The sequence below is a fragment of the Bombus vancouverensis genome, chromosome 9 (assembly GCF_051014615.1).
Source record: "Bombus vancouverensis nearcticus chromosome 9, iyBomVanc1_principal, whole genome shotgun sequence".
NCBI classification, from domain to species: domain Eukaryota; kingdom Metazoa; phylum Arthropoda; class Insecta; order Hymenoptera; family Apidae; genus Bombus; species Bombus vancouverensis.
This window is the reverse complement of record NC_134919.1, coordinates 7,361,227-7,379,479: the sequence shown is the minus strand read 5'-3', so window position 1 is coordinate 7,379,479 and position 18,253 is coordinate 7,361,227. Positions and strand designations below refer to the sequence as shown.

The following is an 18,253-nucleotide window of genomic DNA, read 5'->3' as shown; positions in this document are numbered from 1 at the left end:
GATCGATGAAGGCCGGAACGCGACAACCATCGTCTAAGAAACCAAACCAAGGAAACATGCTGGTTATGTGCCAGAGCTCCTCCACGTATCGATGTGTCTATCTTCGCCATCGCGTTCACCGGTTATCTGATTCGCATTCTCAACATTTTTCGCCGAATATTTACACGGTCGATCGATCGACTATTTGCACGAATAGACACGAAACCTTCCTGTAAATGTCGGAAAAAGTGCCGTTCTAACACTTCTGTTTACCTATTGCTTCCTGAGTTGATAGAGAGAAATGTTTTGATTGAGCTGTTGCCTTCGAAGAAGTTGATTTTAAATCGTAAGATATTTAGCTTTCACTGTTTCAGCTGGCATATAATTTATTCCCTTTCAACTATTATTTTCGAAGAAATCGATTTCGAACCGTAAGATATCCGTGTTCTCGTCGTTTCATTTTAAAAGATTAGAAATCTAATGAAAATGTTCTTAAAGAAATTACGTTGAAATAGTTAATTAGGCGAAAGCAACGATTATGTTGAATTCTCGAATCTTTAATTTTGTTCTATTTTGTTTTAACTTAACGAACTTTTTTGTAGCTTTTAGTCATCACTATTAGTCTAGCATGATCGCGTTAGATAGGTAAATTAAAGTTATAGGAAAGTTAAAATCATTTTACATTGTCGATAAAATATGTAATAAATCTTTGTAGGTAAAATTTTGTTCCGCACCGCAGAAACAGCTTCACAGATAGTTCATATTCATTGGATAATTATCCCGCTTCGAAAAACGTTCAACTATGAAAGTATCATAATGGCGTGACACGATATAGCAGTTATCGACATGAACTTTGCACTTTGTTTTATGCACGTGGTTCAGGCTTCGGAATAATCTGTACTGCAAATTGCATTCATATTTTTAGTGAACGTGTAACGAGTGTACAGGAATCGCCGACCGATATGAGAAAAACTTGCATTAAAAATAACAGGTTACGGAGTGACGTACAACAAAAGATTACTTCCTATACGGTGGAGCTGGTTTCCTTTAATAAATCCTGGTATCGCAATCAGATAAGGTACATTGTACAACAGGCTGGCATAAAATTTAGTTCACAACATAAATCTATTCCTTTCTCGTGAATTCTTTGCTTAAACGTATCTATTCTATTTTTTCTGTTTAATTTTTCAGTTACATACAAATTACGCTTGTAGTAAAAATCATAATTTTTCAAATTTTCAAATTATATATTTTTTAGTAAAATTTATCGCAGACGAAATCAACGCGGGCTAGTTGTATTAAATAACGGCTACACATTTTGTTCCTACGATTATGTTTTAAATTTCTTTATATTTAATCTGTTTTGCCTGTCTTTCTTTCCAAAGTTGAACACTTATGGCTATTTAATGTCCGAGATCGAAATCTTAGTTTGCTTAGATAGAAATCTTATATTAAACGAAGGACTCAAAGGAAATCTGGTACAAGTGACAAAATCTTTAATTTGAGCAAAGTTCAGATACAATGTAACTTTGCAAAGATTCTGTTCAGTTGGTAATAGTTTTGTATTTTAAGTTTTAGATGATATTCTGCTGAAAGCTACAGTGTTTCGTTGATAGATTTTATTATTAATAAATTTAGTAACGGCAACATAAACGATAATAATAAATGATATTCTTAATACTCACATATACTTTTCAATGTTAGCATTTTCCTACTTGAATAAAGCAACGATTACGCTTCGGTAAACGTTAAATAAAAAAATGTGAAATCTACAAGACAGTCACAATGATCAGAAAATATCTGAGGAAGAAAAATACCGTTAAAACAATATCTGTATACGGTCCACATATAAATACAATACTTTCTCTTACCTCCCAAAAACCTTCACCCCTCTCTTTAAATTCAAACATACTCTTCCTACCCCATCAGAATTTAAAAACTTGCAAGATCCAAGTTACGAAATATTCGGTATCCATCCGATGGCGACGCACCGCGGCGAGCTTGGCAAACTGCGTTACCGTTGCAAGCTCGTCGCGGTGTGGTTAAAGTAAGCGAGTCCGTGATCCCTGAAAATGTGTATTGGTGCTGATGGTTGCTGGTCGGAGGTGGAGGCTGTAGATTCGGAGGAGGTGGAGAACCGCGAGTACCTCGCCAGCACACTTTACGATATGTCGAATGACTAATACGTTGAAACAATAGGCTGTCGTCGGCCGCCCGATGGGACTGATGGCTGAGAAGGGATGGGGGGATGCGATGGTGGTGTGGTGTGGTGGCAGGCAGTCGACGAGGTTGGGGGATTCCAATGCACCACTTAAGCGTTTCTATATCCGTGGCTTCGGGCGCCTATACGTACTTCCGAGCTTTTATCGCGGCTGGCTTCTGCTGGCTGCTACCACTGGTCTCTGCAACTGGGTGCTACGGTGGGTGCTGGGTGCTACGGTGGGTGCTGGGTACTGCTGCCGACGAGATGAGTCGTTAGCATTACGATCATTATTAATGACGTAATTGTTACAAGGAAGTCAACTTTTCCATCGTCCCCGTCATTACGTCGTTACGCGTTCTCCCGTTGCCTCGTTATCGCATCGAGGCATAATAGGGCACTCTAACTTGCCGAGCCATCTGTTTTCCCCTCTTCAGCGCGGTTTTTTAAATCGTAAGCAGCAGAGCCCCGCACACGCGTCGATATTCAACCGTGTTTGGGTAACACGAGGCCTTTTTAACGCCCTGAACATCGAATCCCGTCATTGAAAACCAATTGCACGATTTGTCGGTTGGGGTGGCATCCGATTGTGCGCTTTGAACACCACACGAACTTGGAATTGGGAATACTTATACTACGGGAGAAACTTTTTTATCCCCGATAATTAGTATCCGCTAATTAGCGTTGTCTGTCGATGCGATGAATTCGCGACTCGTGTCTCTTTCTCTCTCTGATTTTCCTTTTCCGCTTCTTTTCGCGCTTCTTCCCTTTCCTTTTTCTTCGTTTCTTCTCTCTTTTTTACCTTGTCCGTTCGTTGCTTCTTTTTTTTTCGACGTTCCCCCGTCGAATTCCGCGCGGAGCAAGATCGAGCCTCGTCAAAGGATGTTGCCTCGCGGAACATAATACACGCGTTTCCACCTGGCTGAAGGTGCTCCTGTAGTTTGATAAAGTCAAAGTTCAAAGTCCGCGGGGGTGTGTGGTGTGAGAATCGCGGGGAGGGTGGAAAACGGAGGGGGGGATGGTCGATCCCAGCCGACGGTGATTGCTTCTCCCCCAGCCTGCCTTAAAATTGACGTCATATTCGTTATCCTTTCGACCCTTCTTCCACGCCATCCTCACGTCTCCCGTACCTCTGCCTGTGGGCATCTCTTTCTGCATGCGTATAAGCTTACATCAACCCTTCTCCACATGGCCACACCCAGTTTCAGAGGCAGAATACCTCGAAGCCGGGATTTACTTGGCTGCAAATAAAAAACTCTTCCTTTGGTGCTGTTTTTGGTGTTTCATTCCGTTTGAAATTTCTTCCCCTTTCCATTTCCCTTCAACGAGCAGACGTCGATGTTGTAAATTGATTAAATTGTGCGTCACTTTGAAATCTTCGTTCATTAGAAATTTATAATTGTCCGTCGCATTTCCTTCTTTCTTCATTTTATCTCTCATCGAAATATTTTCTTTGTCGCTATTTTAGGCTAACGATTTCGGAACTTTTATTTATCGAAGTGAAATAGATAGTTGAAATAGGAACGAAAAGTATTGAGATAATAAGATAAGAACTGTAGATATCATTATAAATTTACAAATAATATCAGCGTTACTACAAGCAATAGCAAAATATCGAAATAATAAATATACAAAATATTATTTGAGTGAATTCGATTTTTAGATAAGGAACGGCGTTGACGTTGTAAAATTAAAATTTGTAGTATGTTTCTTTCGACGTTTGAAACAATCGGGAGGAATGACGTTCGATTAGAAGAGATGAAACGAATCGTTGAAATGACAGAGCCTTAGGCTTCGTTGGTTGATCGAAGGCACCGCAATAATTCCCGAGATAGAAGCGAAAAGAGAGAAGAAGGCTTTGCAAACGGAACACTGGCCATCCCTTACCACGACGCCGAACGACTCCCTTCTGAAAGAGCTTCCATCCCGGGAGAGAGCTTCCATTACTAATCCATGCAAAAACCAGAATATCTTTATCCCTCTGCATGCTGAGGACGTATTTCCGGAATAAATTCCATTGGCTCTACGAGATCTCTTTCCTGGCCCTTTATATTTTTCAGGACCGATTAATTTATTTCATTCGCTTAATGCATATTCCATTTACGATTTTGTTAATTGCATCGGCCTATCGAAGCAATTTTACCACGTCGCTCCATAAATTTCGCGCGCCATAAACTTCCTCCGTTTCTAAACTATTAATTCAGTCTTTTAATTATTCATGGTAATCTTATCTCGCTGCCACAACTATTCGGATATTATTTAAATTCGCCGAATTTTTCTTTCGAAAGTTTATTCCTCCGACAACTAATATTACATTTGCAACACTGATTTCTCCAACACTAAGCTATATAAATATTTAATTTTTTAAAATAAACAAACGTGTAGATTATTCTTCTAAATAGCGTGCAATTTAATTCCGCTGAAAAGTAAAAAATGTGTAGGAAAAGTAACACGTTTTTCTTGGCTTTAAGAAATTGTTCGCTGAACAGAGGCAAACTTCGAACAATTATATCTTCACGATGAAAAGTATCATCGAGTGACGAACAAGTTGCAAAAGGCATGTCAGCAAGAGCAATAATAATATTAGCAAAATTTCGGGCGCGGAGGCTGGTGAAACGAAAGGTTGCGACTCTGGAAATGCGTGTGTCGTTAAAGCAGCGGGCAAGAGGCGCCGAAAGGGTTGAAGCTGGAGCAGAGACGGCCAAGGGGAAAAGGTAGAGGAGGGTGGATAGACTGGAGGCAGCGGTCAGGGGGAATCTGGGGGAGGTGGAATACGAATATGAGAATTAAAGCCGTCGAAGGAATTAAAGCGTATAACCATGGCTCGGATTTCTGGAGCTGTGTCCGTCCGTCCGTCCGATGGTTGGTCCATCCGTCGGTCTACCTCCCTGAATCTCCGTTTATCCGTCTGTATTCCTGTCAGAGAATCTGAGCTTCTCTGCAGATACCGGGGCTATCGGCTCAGCTACTTTCTCTCTTCTTCGTGCACACGGGATCCTTGCAAAAATTATTCGTCGGGGAAAATTACATCCCTCTGTTCGAGTGGAGCGTGGAAGAAATTAAAACGCTTTAAATGGAAGGATAAGCAATCAGGTAATTGCTTCGTATCGAAAGCCTTGTGTCTCTTTTTTTCTCGGGAGAACCAGTTAAATAGAGAAAATTCGAGAAACTCGGCGGGGAAATTCGTTTGGTGAAGATTCTTTAAAGATTTCGTCATTTGAGCGAAGAAACGAGGGTTAAGCCTCGTTCAGACTAGTCGAGTAACTTGAATCCGAGCTTGCGTTTCTACGAGTTAACTGTTCAAAGTGAACTGAACTTACTGGATTATCGGTAACGATGTCTGTAATTCACTTCGATAAGGAGGAAACAGAACACGCACTTTTATCAATTCGCTTGCAGTTCACGCTGTGCAAGATGTATTTCGAGTTTCTGGGAATAACAGAAAAAAGCTTATCTTCGATCGAAGCTTGAGACGATGCTTCGAATCATCGAGCAATTTGACGACTGAGAAAACCGAGCACGAAATCTTGAAAGATTATCTCAAATCAAATATGTAACAAGTTCGTGTTACTCGAAGGATTTGAATTTTGAATCGAAGCAAGTTGACTAATCGAGACGAGAGTTCGGAGCACATTTATTTCTTTGGGTCGCGAAACAACGAGCGTCGCCAGTGACGGCTCGCAGTGCTCGCAGATTCGTGCACACGTCACAGAGTCAGCACTAGCAGTTGGCTCTGTACAGACCGCACCTCTATATCAATCACTTGGCCGGTGGCTATCCTGTAGCCGCCCTTCGACTATCACCCTTCGTTCACCCTGCCCGTTTCTGCACGGCACCGCTACCGCCACCCTCGCAACCATTCTAATCCACCTCCTCTCATCCCATCTTTCCCTATCTCTCTCTTTGACTCTCTTCGCTTCTCTATCGCACTTTCTGCTGCAGCCTACGTTTCTATCTTCGTCCTATCGTGTGTTGCACAGGCGCCAGGCCGCACCGCTAACCGATGTTCAGATTGATAATTTATGACTGTTAATTATGACCGTGCGGTTTCGTGTCGGTATTTGACCGTGCGCGTAATCGCGATTTCGAGACTACAGATTGCACTTGCAGTGCCAAGACGTCAGCTGATCCCTAGATTTCCCAATTCGAGCTTCTTCTTGCGTCTCGTTTCTCTTTTCTACCGCATTATTTAGTTTTTTCGTTCGTATGATTTTTGGCTGGCGGTAGGTATAATTCGATAGGTACCATGCGTGAATTTTGTTTTTTTAGAAGTATTCTTAGATAGCTACATGGCGTAGCTTGTCGACGAAAATGAAATTTCTATTTGTTCGCTATGCGAGACTATACTTGTAAGTATTTCTATGAATGCGTGAAATTTTTATATATCGAAGGTGAAATGCCAGAAAAGGGTAGACAAGTAGGAAGGGTGGAAGTGGAAGAGTGGAAGATGAGGAAGGGAGAAAAAAAGGAAAACGAGGGGAGTAATGGAAGGATGGATGTTCTATTCCTACTAGGGATCAAACAGGAATGGCTTAATGTCTACCGAACGCGAGACAGAATAATGTGGTTTTCTGCGTTTCGTCTTATAAATTTCGAATCATTGGCACATTGTCTAACTAGATAGATCACGTATGACTAATGACTGCTACAAATATTAAATAAACACCTGAAATCTTTCTAAATATTCTTAAGCAAGTACTTGTACAGTTTGCTGACAAAATGTGACGAGATGAACAAATACCATAACAGTATATTTCACGATATATTAGATATATTTAATTTTCATTTCCACCATAACTCGCATCGCAATCTTATTCTCTGTTAAATCTCTGATGTTAAAAACGATAGAAAAATGGTAAGCGGTGTCTAAAGCCTGCGAGGCGCGCTAGAAAAAAGAAAAAGAAAAAAAAAGAACGCATTGGATGATAAGTCTATTCTGTGTGTAGCTCGTCTGTGATAATATTCTCGCATCGGCTATGAAGAATCGCAGTCCGCCATAACGCATTGTCGCTGTCCCGATCCCGTGACTATGCGCGATTCTCACCCGCTCGTGATCTCGTTTCCAGCCCTTTTGTCGTGTCTCCTCCTTTTTTCTTTCTTCTCTGTTCTCCTTCCTTTCTTCCTTTTTCCTACTTTTATTTTCTTCTTTCCCTTTCTGCACGAAAAAAAGAAGAAGAAAAACGAGAAAAAAAGATAAGGGAAAAGGGTAACAACGCTCTTTCGCACTAATCGTCCCGCGTCGGCCGATTCGACGGAAACGCGCCGTCGCACGCGTGTTACTCTTCACGAAGAATGGTATGCCGGTGAAGATAAAGCCGCGTGAACGTTAACCATCTATCCGTTTTTTGCTCTTCCTCTCCATTCCTCTCGATTCATTCAGAGGGACAGGTCGAAAGAGAAAGAGAAAGAGAGGGGAGAATGGGTGGGGGGAGAAAGAGAGAGTGTGCGATGGAAAGGGTACGGGCTTAGTTGTCGCCTCATATCATTAAAATTGAGAGATATTGACAAAAGACTTCGTTATATATATCTATATGTATATATAAATATATATAGGTATAAATATATATATATATTTGACGGTAGACGAAGCAGCCTCTGGGGAGTCTCACAGATCAATGGGAATATTGAACAATTGTCTCTCTAGCTACGGCTAAAACGAGCGGCCAAGACAATCAGCCCTCTGCGAACAATGCGTAGCTTAATGACGTAGCAGCACCGTTTTCGCTGCGCATCACGCTTCATCCCCTTCCATCGAGTGTCCTGAATGCATCCTGTCTCGCCGGAGAAAATATTATAATTAAAATATTAGGCGCGAGGGAAATCGTTTGCGCGACCTACTGTTAACAGGCGTTTGGTAGAAAAATCGTAGTTTCGAATAAAATTGGTACTTTAATTTAATTCGTATCTCTCTCTCTCTCTCTCTCTCTCTTTCTTTCTTTCTTTTTATTTTGAGGTCTAAATTAGGTACTCGTACACGTATAAGTTTCGTACCGTATTACGGTCTATGTGACTCTATTATGCATTTAGATCGAGCTCTATTGGATATTTCAGATTCTGACGCATCTATTTTCGAAGATATTTTCCTAATATTCTACGTATGTTTATAGAAAATAAATAATTACCGTTATATGTAGCTAGTGGTATGATCGCGCTATTCAATCATTATTTTCTCTACGTTTTATGTCGACAGTAAAATTTAATCTTCGAGCTATTTTTTCGGTATCGGTATTTTTTCTCAAAAAATTTCATTGTACAAATTTCAATAATAGTTATCTTACGAATAATGATTATTTGATAATCACCACAAAGAATCCATAATGTTCGACGGTTGTTCGTGTATCGGAGTAAAAAGATAACGATCGGTCAGGAACCGAAAGCCTGGTGATAGGAGACAGTGGCACGGTGGTTCTCCTTAAGGTTTGGTCTCCGCAGTGGCAATGGCATTGGCGGCGGTGTGTTTTAGGGATCAATAATTTATGTAAATGTGTACGCGGCAAGGGCGCTACCGTGTGGCGGTGAGTTACAGCTATGAGGGTAAAAGGGGGTAAGGTGGGTGGTTGGGTGGTCGGATGGTGGCGGTGGTGGTGGTCGTGGCGGATGAGGAAGGAGGAACAGGAGGTGGAGAAGGAGGAGGAGGAGGAGGTGGAGGAGGAAGGTGGTTAGAGGAGAGGTGGAAGGGACGAGGTTTTAGGGGTGAGTCGCGCGGTACGGTGGCGGTGGCAGCAGACCGACTGAGGGTGGAGAAGATCGCGACACGAAGGGGTTTGACGTCCAACCCTTTCATCGATTGTACTTCTCTGCTCCCTTTTATCCCTTCGCCGTATACCACCCTATCCCCTAACCCGTTCCATGATGCTCGAGCGCGGCAAAAGCAGCCATCGACTAATGCTCGATAATTCCCGGCGCGTTTGTTCGCGCGAATATTTTCTCGACTTTCCACTGTCGTGCCGAATCGCCTCCTACTCGAACGCTCTTTTCGCGTATCTTTGTAATGCACGCCACCCACGCCTCCACTCTATTTCGCCTTCCGCGCGTTTTTCTTTCATGCCTTTGTTCCTCAGGGGGAAACCGCGGATGTATCCGCGAATAATATTTTCCAACGGGTCTCTGACTGTTTACGACGTCGCGGATGACAACGCCTACATAAATAACAACGTGGTTCCAGTGTCCATTTATTACGTTGAACTAATTAGACCGGTCATATTATTTGCTCGTTTACTATATTTCTGTCTTTGTAATTTCCTGCCTTGTTACACCAGGTGTCGGTGAACTTACGTGTCCGTGGATCTGTCCTTTATGACAGTCCACGATTGTCGCGTCTCTTCATCTTTTATGCTATAATTTGCTACTCTATCCGATCACGGTTTTTGTTCGATTTTCTTTTATCGCTCCTTTCCTTCTTCTTTTCTTCTAACCTATCGAGAATCGATATCACGTTAACGCAATATGTTATTTGCATTTTTTCCAGTCGATTTTCCCGCATTCTCTGTATCTACTTTTTAACATTGTTGTTACGAAAGGACATACCAAAGGTTGGTTATTCAAGTTATTCAAGTTCTAACACTCCTCTGTTGCAACATTTACCTCATTTACCGATTCTATCTTGCGATATTTTAACTCCAAAAGTTCAAAACTGTAAATTGCCCATATAGGCTGGCTAATTATCCATAACCATAAACAATAACCTTTTTACTTACCATGCGCGGAACGTCAGGTGGAAGACTCGGTCAGAGTCGGTGGACACGGGTGCAAGAATTCGCAGGGTTGGAGGAAGAGGGAGAGGGTGTGACGGAGGAGAAGGGAGGTAGGCAGAGAAGAGGATCAGTTGTTTCGACCCTTCGTCTTTCTCTCTGCTGCTCGGCACTGGCGTCATCCCGACGTCCCCTACCCTTTGATCCCCCCAATAATCAATATATTCTAACATAACTCTAATGGCTACCCCATTTGAATACAGCCGAATCCACCCCATGGTTCTTTGCATCTCGCGCAGCTCCGACAATACCAATCATCCGAAATATTCTCTTTCTCCGTTCTACTCGCCTTTCCCTGTGTTCTTTCTCGGCCGTGTTGTCTGCCAGATCCCCACGCTCCTCGCTCCTGTATTAAAACTTTCGAGGACGAGACGCCCGCGGGCGTCCTTCGTCGACCAACCCCCATCAAATTTCTGCTATCGATGTCCGGCCTTACGCGTGTCTTTTGTTCTGTTCGTTTCTTCCCGCATCCTTGACTCTGCCTTTTTGAACGTTTTTGGCGACTTCCATAGCGGAGAATCGAAACGCGTCCGAGGTTTGACTAATGGCAATGCCGGGAAATTACTTTTCTCCTTTCCAGATTTTTCATTGCGTCGTGGATGCTTTTTCGAGGTTTAAGTGATCTTTAATTACGTATTGGAATCGTATCGGTAGCGAGAAGTGATTTTTAATTGGACCTATTGGAATTTTATACATATTTTGTTAATGCGAACGTGCGCGCAGTATTATGTTATTTCCTTTAGAATTTTAGAAAATCTGACTGCCCGTCCCTTTACATATTTTCCATCAGAAGAATATTCCTCGTTCGCGAATAGTTTTGTTTTAATCAAACGTTGACCACGTTAGGAATGAATTTCATTATTTTAATGACTTGTAGTAGTTTTATGAGATATTAAATGATTGTTATTCGTATTTCTTCAATTTATAGATAACTTCGTCAAGCGGACCTTTCACGAAACGTTAATATCTTTACGGGGTTGCCAAGCTCGACGGCTGCATTATCGACGTCGGCTATTCAATAAAGATGACATCGTTGGCAAAGAGTTTAAAGGCGAATTTATTGAATGGATAATCTTGCTGGATCGGCAAATATTTAACAAGCGATTGCAGAGGTGAGTACCTAACATTATCTTCGTTTAAATGGACAAAAAGAGGATTGTTTATTCGATAAAAATTGTATGTAACAGATTATCGTATATAATCTGTCAACAAGGCCAGCGTATAGTTCGAAATAATTTCTCCTTGTAAAAATGTATATCGTTTAATCCTTTTCTATTTTGAATACGTGTAACGATAGATGGACAAACAATCATGGCGATATTTTTTATGAACTACCTTTAAAAGTCAAAAGCTAGCAACTTCAAAAAAAATTAGTCAATTCTCATCAATTACAAAAAGACCAGGAGTATTAACCGCAAAAAATTAGAAATATTATCAAATTAGATATTTACCACGTAACGATAAATTTTCCCCAGTCGCAAAATCAGGATCGTAAAATTTAGGAGCAATGAAAATTTCTATCTTGCCAAGTAAGACTAATCTTCGTGTCTGGAAAGTCGATCAAGAGTGGTGCGGCCACCTTTGCCCGCTATCTTTTTGCTATGGAAGGCGGCAGCCCTCTCAGGAGGATAAGTCGAGCGAGCTAATAAATCAATTCCATGGCAAAAGCGGACGGCGACGCGGAACATTTCTCTGCAGGTCGGTTTTCGGTTTCGAGTGCACTCGATCCGAAAATAAGGATTTACATATTCATGCAAAGATCTCACGTTCGTGGATCCAGCAGAAGGAGACGACGCCGACCGAACCCGAGGATAGTTTGTAATGGGATTTTCACCCCGTTTGAAGCCTCTATCCCTTTTACACTCGCGGCTGTCTTACTCTTTCCTTTCACGCTTTGCGGTAGGAATTGTCCTGGCGTATCGACGAGCGCCTCGTACCTTCAGGTATTCGATTTGAAAGTTCCCTCTCGATTATGTCAGAACTTGACTCTTCATTTTCCTCGATTACTAAATTGATGCGTATAAAATATCGTTTTCTCAGATGGAATTTTAATCTCGCAAGTATCGTTTGCGAAATATATTGAACGTTTCTATTATCTGAAATACAAATTTAGTTTTGCAATTGAAAAATTCACGGAATTTGTACAGTTTCTTTATTCGGTGACTGCGTTGTATTATATTTAAGTACATTTATGTTGAAATTTCGTATTTCAAACGTTGGAACTTCTGTCTGGTCGGTTTTAACGCACAAGGTCTCAACTTACTGCACAATGGAGTTGATTTCTATTTAACGATTCAACATGCGTTTCATCTGTCTCTTTACTGTATCTCTTTGTTACGATTGCAGTTTAGTTAATCTTACATTTTTACTGATAATTTACTCTATAAACTTTGAAGACGTTACAGATATATATCGATATAGCTAAACCTTATCTAAGTTCTGGCAAAGTGAATTCATTAAAAAGCCAAGCTAAAATGGTAGGATGTAAGCTCGCGTTCAAAAGAATCGTCAACTTTCCTTAACCTGAAGACATAGAATGTAGGATCTCGAAAATGCTCTTTCTCGTACACGGCGAACCACGTTGCCCTACATCCTTACTTGTCATTCGCGACCAAATAACGACAAAAGCAATTGAAGAAGTTTACCCATAAAAGGTTCCGTAGAATCAGCAAGTAAAGGTAAATTGCATTGGCTGCCGCTATACTTCGTTTGAAACAGCGCTCGCTATCCTGTCACATCGCGTTTTAGAACACCTAGCACCAGCCTCAATTCCACAACCTCGTCACGTACGATTTGTTTGAACTTTGCTTTTACTTATAGCTTCTCCATTTCCGCGATCCGCCGATACTACCGTTACCTGTACACGGAATTCCACCCTCTTGTGGCGTCTCGCGGTTGATGACGTGGCTGTAAAAGGAACGACGATTCGAAAAGTGGCAAACCGTGGGGGTGGGCGGTCTCGTGAATCGAAAGGAAACAAGACGCATGTATATGTGATAAAATGAGTGTTTATTGCGGAGGGGAGCGAGATACGGGGGAAGGAACGAATGAAAAGTTGTCACATTTGTTTCGCGGCGATAAAGGGCGATGCCTCGCGTCCAAAGTAAATTCGATGCCTCCAAGTGGCGAAAGTTGTTTACAAATTTCTCGATAGAACGTGATAAAAACGTTCTTCGGGGAGGAATTGAGAGCAGTCGAATCTATTTCGATGGCTGGAATACTGAAAAAAGGAAGGAAATAAATACTACGGAAAGAGGGATATTGGGTTATTCGGAAAGTACGTAGGGAAAGGGGAAAGTCGAGAGAAAGGAAAAACGACGTGTTTGTGTAAAATTAATATCGTATCGAATAACATACAGTGGTTCGTGAAAGTATTCCCAACTTTTAAGAGCAAAAACGTGTATAATAAATTGAAGTGCCCAGACACTTGTTTATTTTGCACGAGATATATTTTAATGGGTAAAAAAGCTACAATGGTTTTATTTTTTCTAATCATACTCCACGAAATATGTTCGTAGTAAATGTCTTGTAATCTATTTAGTTGCAAACTTTATCAACGTAACCATGATAGTCGGCGTTTCACTGCAGCGCTAGTAAAATTTCATAAGCTTTTGTATAACACACATCATATATCCATAAAAATTTCCTATACGTTTCTGAAGTATTCAAATACCTTCACGTGTTACCGTATGATTCATATTTCGTTGATCGTGAAAGGGAAAATATTCTGCAGAATTTGAAATAAAATTTACTAATCACGATTTTTTAATTTCATCGTCTTCGCTCTCGATATCTACGCTCGTTTATCAAGAGTATTTCGAAAAACATAATAGTTGTTTGGATATACTACTTTCGCTTTGTGTCTGTATCGTCGTTTGTATTGGAGTAGGACCAGTATTCTTCTCCCTCGTGGACGTTGGATTTCGAGACACGAAGCAGAGCACGCGATTGGAATTCAGAATCGTAACGGGACCGCGATCTTCCAGAAAATAGGAACACAGCGGACTAGGAAGGTCTTTCTATCCCTGCTTGCAACTTTATACTTTAAATCCGCCCTATAAATATCACGCTTCTTTGGACGCTGGGGCTGGTTTCCGAAAGATTGGCTCGCGGTATCCTTCGTGGGAATCGCTCACCGCTTTGCGTCGATATATCAAGGGATGAAGCTCTCTCCGATCCCCCACGAAACGATTCGTCATCCCCGTTCCTTGTAAAACAGGCCACTGGTTTTAACCGTTATCCTTGATGCCTTTCTATCATCAATGCCAAAACCGAAGGAACCTACCACTTTATTGTTTTCAATATCTTTTTGTCAATCACGATTTGCGAATATTTATTTATGCTAAAAACCTTGCCGGAGATCAATTCCCCACAGTCTAAGAATTCTATAATTCTAATGTGTAATTTTTCCTAAGAATTTTTCCTCTAGTTCTAATGAACATATAGCAAAACTGTTTTGAAGGAATAGCTTTGAAACGTACCAATTTCAAACTATAGTTCGTAATCTGAACAGGCTAAAGTATATTCTACTTCAAGAATGATACGTATCTCTTTAAGATTCTCTCATTAAGTTTGCATAGGCATAAATCTTATTATATCTTATTATATTACGGTTGTTTCGTGTATGACAATTTTATAAAAAAAAAAACAAAAGAAAAAGAAATGAAAGCTTTGGAAATAGGTAATAATTCTAATTCAACGGCCAATAAATATCGTACAAACTTCTTTCTAAGGAAAGAAATACACGGAAATAGATATATCAAGCGATGCCCCAAATAGAAGAGCAAACATCGTGGACGACGAAATAATTGTTTGCCAATGCGAACGTTTAATTTATATCTCGGTCGATTCAACAAGTGCTCCAGTCACGTTCATCCGATTATCGGAATTCTTCCGTCTCTTCTACGCTTCTGGTCGTGCGTCCGCGAGCCTGTAATGATTTATCGACTCCGGAATCGCCGCTAATCCCGTTCACGCGGCATTCCCGTTTCTTTCTTCCTTTTCTCCCCTTTTCTCTTCGATTTTCCCGTGTAAAAATTCACCGTTCGGGTTTCCCCGTGGGAACCGCAAAGCAAATCGAAGATGGAATGCTAAACAGGCAAAGGGTTGAACGCTGGTGTCGTCGACGGTTCGTTGAAGTACACCGACATCAGGCAAACCGTCTAGGCGGTAGCCCAACCTCTCTTCAACCCAGGCGCTGCGCGCATTTAGATAAGTTAAACTATAAATTAGACGGATCACTGGTAGCTACTCGAGGAAATGTTGTCGGCGCCTGAATATGTATGATTTATACAAGGAACCCGACTCACCGATATAATTCCTGAACCCCAGGCGTTGGTGAATCGCGAACCTCGAATAGGTCTTCCCTCACCGTTCAATCTTTGTTCGATGGAAACTAAAGGATACACGTTTGGCAGTTGTAGATTTACGTCGCTCAGTAGATTGGCAGACGCGAGAATTCGGCCAGAGTATACGCTGGCAATTTTTTCAAGTGACACGCGGCAACGTTCTTAACAGGTTTGTTTATACACGACGTACGTAACCCTGAGTCGATGCGTGTTTTTAAATTACGTGCGCAGTGTTGACACGAATGCGGAACGTGAATCGAAGGTCAGAACATTGTAAAAAGAATTTCAAAACATTTGTCAACAAACGTTTGTTTGGAGTCGTGTATTATAGAGACAGGGGTTGTATGAAAATGATTTATTAGTGTAGAGTACTGTAGGCAACAAAAATCGGATTCGCAGTGAAAGTGTTACATCGAAGTGATCGTATCCCATACAGCTGGAAAATGTACAGACGTTCTGATTTGCTTCATTACTTTTTCGTAATTGGCTGGGGACATCTTGGTAGATAAACATTGAAAGAAAATATAGTTAAAGTACAAGTAATAAACACTTCGCGTATGTATGCGTATTCCGACGCAATCTTGAAAAATTGGGACAAAGAAATCGACAGTTAGAGCGCAGAAAAGAGGCAAGTTTCGTTCCCTGGAAAAAGTGGCTGGGGGCAACGAGGACTGCCGCTCGGCTACGTCTTCCCGGACTGGCGCTAATGGCGTCGTTATTTTAAAATACCACGATCATATTTCCCCGCGGCCCACCAAGAATATGCCACGGCGAATCGAACTTAATCTACGCGAACCGTTTTGTCTCTTCTCCTCTCTCCGTAGTTTTCTCTGGTGGTGCGTACCCGAGCAACGATCCCCCGGAATTCTAAATCATGTAAGGATTACAGTGGGCACAGCGGAGAATCAGGGTGGCGGGACACGATCCACGCCCGGCCAACTCGCATTTTGAAAACATTTAAATTCTTATACGCGAATAAATAGCAAGAATTTTACGCGCGATAAAATATAGATTTCCTACGGGGCTGGCGTAACGCCGCCTCGCTTCGGCAAGGGTAGAAGAGACGCGGTCATAAAATCATTGATATGAAAATATAGCCTTTTCACCCCGTCCTCCGACCCCTGTCTTCCTTCCTCCGTGACGAAATCGTCCAGCCGAGAGAGAATCGAGCAAGGAGAATGGGCCAGAACGGTTATACGGGCATCATAGAAAAACAGAGACTGCTTGTTCCAGACCTATTGTTTTATCGAACTATATATATTACTCGTCTAGAGTCTGTTCTGTTCGCTTTTGCTTCCTTTTGCACGAGATACTGAAACCTGCAATTATTTCGTTTTCTTCGAAACTTTCGAATTATCATATAGTAAAATTAATCTTTAAAGGCTAATGTATGGTACTATAACGATATCGAACGTTACAGTTGCAGACATTATTTTGAAGAGAATTAACTAATAGTAAGTATTCTTGTTTGGAGAATTCTTACTTGAAGTATTTGTTAAATAGTTGGCCGTATTAAGAACATCTTTCCATAATTAGAATTTTTCACCCGTGATAGACTATTCTCCATGAGTACTGTAATATTTACTTTCACTTTCTGATCTCGTTTAAAATTTGTTATATCTTGCTTGTTAGTAATATGCATCGTATCGATGCCAGTTGTTTGACACGGTTTTCAGTATCAGACTTTTTAAACATAGGTACTTGAGGTATCGATCGTTGGCTCTACTTTCTTTTGCAATTTCTTTATCATCGGCTTAACGCATTTAACGGCTCTGATCCACACGAAAAGTAAACTTTCGAGGTTGGCTGAGAGAATTTCGTCGAAGGGGAGACGAATTGACCCCGTTCGCAAATCAGAACGATTAAAGGCAAGAAGTTAAGATCAAAGGGTGTTCGGTAAGTAAAGCCGAACGGCTTTCCAAGACTCCGTTAGGGACTGGATATTCTATCGTGAACAGAAGGCAGGAGGGTTGGCGTCGCCAGCATCTAATCCAATAATTTAATTTCAAGATCCCAGCTAAAGGGGATTTGAAGTATTAGCCGACGGAATTTGTGTATCTTTGATTAGTATTCCATTCGGTATGGCGCTCGGCCTTGCTCGATCGCGGTTATACGCGAATCCTAAATCAACTACAGAGCAATGCGAGTCTTTGCCTTTTCCAATCGGTACTGGTTACCTTTACGAAGAAACGCTACGATTTTGGTCCGCGAAGCGAAAGGTCTGGGTCGTCTCTCGCGTTAGACAGTCTGTAATTAATATTTGACAGCAATTAGATATGTCCACAGTCCAGTCTGATCCAATCAATCGCATTTATCATTCGTTTGATCTTTTCACCATAACTACCGGTCGGCGGTAAGCTTCGAGTTGCGAGATCTCCGCTTCTGCTCGTCTTTGTGTCTATGTATTATACTCGAATTGAAGTCATTCGAATAGTCTTGACGAGACTTGAAGAATTTTAATAACCTAATATCACACTATAATATGTTTTCAAATAATTTCACGCAACAGTCTCCATGATAAAAATCTGTCATGCGTACCGTGGAAACTAACGAAATTAGATTGTTCCAGTACGAGAAATATCGTCGAAGAAAATAACTAGGAATGAAATTCGCGCACGATTCCGAAACACGGGTTCATAATTCAATAGCGTTGGTTTTAATTTAACGTGGCATAAATCGAATCACGGCAAATTGACCTTAATCGGGTCGCTTTAAAACCTACGCTTTGCACTTCATCATGTTCATTCGCTTCGAATGGCGCGCATCATCTCTTTCAGCTAGGTGTTACGCTTCGAACGGTGGCAACGAATTGAAGTGGCGCTTTCCGGGGCAAATGGTACGTAGGATAATTTATCGGAGTATCGGGAAACGACAGAGAGCGGATCCATATTCCAATTAAAGCTCATCCTGCCGGAACGTTGCGCTGGATATTACTTCTCTGACTGCTGCTACTTCTCCTCTCTCTCATTCTCTCT

General features: G+C 41.4%; 1 long non-coding RNA gene across 1 annotated transcript in view; it reads left to right on the top strand.

Moving 5' to 3' along the window:
* The window catches only part of LOC143303169 (uncharacterized), a 216,123-nt gene that overhangs the window by 8,075 nt on the left and 189,795 nt on the right, over positions 1 to 18,253 (top strand). Inside the window, exon 2 of the long non-coding RNA XR_013059217.1 lies at positions 10,859 to 11,042. This is a non-coding gene — a long non-coding RNA (uncharacterized LOC143303169). The remainder of the gene's footprint in view (positions 1 to 10,858; positions 11,043 to 18,253) is intronic.